Here is a 3,346-nt window from a genome sequence, read left to right as displayed (position 1 = left end):
TTTTAGGATTAGCCGGATATTACCGAAGGTTTATCCAAAGCTTTTCTTCGATCGCTAGTCCATTAACAGCTTTGACCCAAAAAGGAGATACTTATGCTTGGAGTGACAAGCATAAAGAAGCATTCGAGAAGCTAAAGAAGAAGCTATGCGAGGCACCGATACTTTCTCTACCCGATGAAGTTGAAGACTTCGCTGTTTATAGTGATGCGTCTGGGGTTGGATTGGGTTGTGTTTTGACCCAAAGAGAAAAGGTGATAGCATATGTGTCTCGACAGCTGAAGGAGCATGAAAAGAATTACCCGACTCATGATTAGGAGTTGGCAGCGGTAGTTTTCGCTCTGAAAATATAGAGGCATTACCTCTATGGCACGAAGTGCAAACTTTTCAATGATCATAAGAGTCTCCAATATCTCTATAATCAGAAAGAATTGAATATGAGGCAACGACGCTGGCTAGAGTTACCCAAGGACTACGACTGTGAGATACTTTACCATCCCGGTAAAGCTAATGTTGTTGCTGATGCTCTCAATCGGAAAGTCAATGTTGAGAGAAAAAGGCCAAGAGCGTTGAGAATAAAAGTTGTCTCGACAATTGTGGAGAGTATAAAGAAAACTCAAGAGGAAGCTTCTGAGAAGAATGACCAGAAGGAGGAACGTTTGGGCAAAACGTTGGTGTTTGGTACAAACGGTCGTGGATTGAAGGTATTCCAAGATCGTATTTGGGTACCTAAGTCAGGAGGAATTATGGATCTTCTAATGGAAGAAGCTCACAAAAGCATGTACTCGATTCATCCTGGTAGCACTAAAATGTATAGGGACCTGAAACCCTACTACCGGTGGCCGACGATGAAGATATTGCAAAGTATGTGGCCGAGTGTGTGACTTGTGCGAGAGTCAAGACACAACATCAGAAACCATATGGGAGTTTAGAACCTTTACCTGTGCCTATGGGTAAATGGGAAGACATTACGATGGATTTTGTCACTAAACTACCCAGAACAAAGAATGGTCACGACATGGTTTGGGTGGTCGTTGATTGATTTACTAAGAGTGCGCATTTCATAGCAGCCAATGAGAAATGGTCTATGGAAAAGCTTGCGAATTCTTACGTGAAGGAAATTGTGAGGCTTCACGGTGTTCCGTTAACGATTGTATCGGATCGTGATAGCCGTTTCACCTCGAGGTTTTGGAAAAGTCTACAATAGGAAATGGGTACCAAGTTATGTTTAAGTACAGCTTACCATCCACGGACTGATGGTCAGAGTGAAAGAACAATACAAACACTTGAAGATATGCTAAGAGCATGTACCTTGGAATTCCTAGGTAATTGGGATGAACATTTACCATTGGTAGAATTTTCTTACAATAATAGTTTCCACTCGAGCATTAAGATGGCACCTTATCAAGCTTTGTATGGACAAAAGTGTCGTACGCCGTCTTGTTGGCTTGAGGCTGGGGAAAAGTAGTTTATGGGACCGGAGATGGTTCATCAAACTGCTGAAAAGTTGAAAATAATTAGGGAAAGAATGTTAGCAGCTCAGGATCGTCAAAAGAGCTATGCTGACAAAAAGCGAAGACCGATGACTTTTGAGGTTGGAGATTCGGTTTTGCTTAAAGTCTCGCCGTGGAAGGGACTTATAAGATTTGGTAAAACGGGAAAGTTGAGTCCAAGGTTTATTGGACTGTTTAAAGTTCTTCAGAGGATTGGGAACCAAGCTTACAAGCTCGACCCGAAGAACTGAATGGAATTCACAACACTTTTCATGTGTGTTATTTGAGGAAGTTCACGGGAGAAGTTCCCGATATAATTCCAATGTCTGAATTGAGAATTGATGAAAACAAGAGGTTAATTGAACAACCAGAGGCAATTGTTGATCGAAACACTAAGAAGCTTCGATGCAAGATGGTCGAATTAGTGCTTGTTCATTGGAAACATTCGAATGGGCCAAATCTCACCTGGGAAACGGAGAGTGACATGTTGAGTCGCTATCCGCATTTGTTTGTTGATGTGTGATTCCGGGGACGGAATCATCCTAAGGGGGAGAGAATTGTAACGCCCGCGTTTCCAGGCTAGGCATTTTTGTTGATGTAATAGTCTAGGTTAACCTTTGTAACCCGTTTTGAAATAATAAAAGTGTATTATTTGAGTATTATGTGTTTTGTGCTTAATTTCTTAACTATGTGGTTTGATTAATTAAGAATAACAATAAGCGTCAAAATTAAAGTGTGAGATAAGCCCGATATCTTTTCATAAAGTTGTATTGGTCGAAACAAGGATTCCGGAGATATAAGGAATGCCGAAATCCGAGTTATAACGAAGAAGTTATGACCTGTCGAAGTTTCGCGACAGAACCGGCACGACCCAACGCGACCCAGCGCGACGTAAATAGTGAATTTAAGGTAGATAGATATCTATCCTTAGTGATCTAAATGCGAATTGAATATCTCATCGATAGTAGTGCAACGACGGAAAGACGGGCGGAATCGGAGTTCAGATGAAGGAGTTATGAATTTCGAACGGAGTTTTCCTGTCCCAGCCTACTAAAGATAACATATAAGTAATGTACTTATAATATATTAAAAATAAAGTCAAAATTAGCCAATGGAGTCTAAACGAGAGTTGTAGAGCATAATCTCACCTTCGCGGCGATATAAAGAACGTCGAAAACGGAGTTCGTATACGAAAGTTATGAATTTCTGAAGTTCGGGGCGCGAAACCCCAAAACTGTCAGAGACCACGACGTGGCAAGCAGTGCCACGACGTGGCAAATCTCCTGTCGCCTCCGGAAGGCCCCCAGATGCAACTTGGGATGACGCATGTAGTGACGACCAAGCCCACAACGTGGAAAAAGGTTGCCACGACGTGGCAAGGGCCAAATTTGCCCTATAAATAGATTTGAAGGGTCAGCCGTTTAGGGTTGCTATTTTCTCTCTTCTCTCTCCTGTTTTGCATCGATTTGCGTGCCAAAAATACCCCGAAGCCCTGGTATTATTCTCGAGCCCCGAAGCAAGTCCCGAGATCCCGAAGATCCCGAGAAGTGCGGTTCCCGAGCCGAAGCTCTGCCCGCGAGAAGTTTGATTTTTGTGGAGATCTTCCAGATCTGCTGAGAATTACTACTTCTGCAAGTCGTAGTGTTGTCCGATCATCTTCTGATCAAGTGAGTGTATACTACCTTTCATAAACTCGATAATAATACAAGTATGGTTCAAGTGTATTAAGTATATTGTTGTTTATAGGTGTGAGTGTGTGGTCACTTTCTTCTAACGCATAATTATGAAGTATTTTATATGAAATACGTGTTATGTGTATATTTTGTGTTATATGCGTGAATGTATATTCACTCTCT

This window comes from Lactuca serriola, chromosome 4, assembly GCF_051521515.1.
Source record: "Lactuca serriola cultivar US96UC23 chromosome 4, Lser_US96UC23_V15, whole genome shotgun sequence".
Taxonomy (NCBI): domain Eukaryota; kingdom Viridiplantae; phylum Streptophyta; class Magnoliopsida; order Asterales; family Asteraceae; genus Lactuca; species Lactuca serriola.
The sequence above is the reverse complement of the archived record's forward strand: the minus strand, read 5'-3'. Positions refer to the sequence as shown.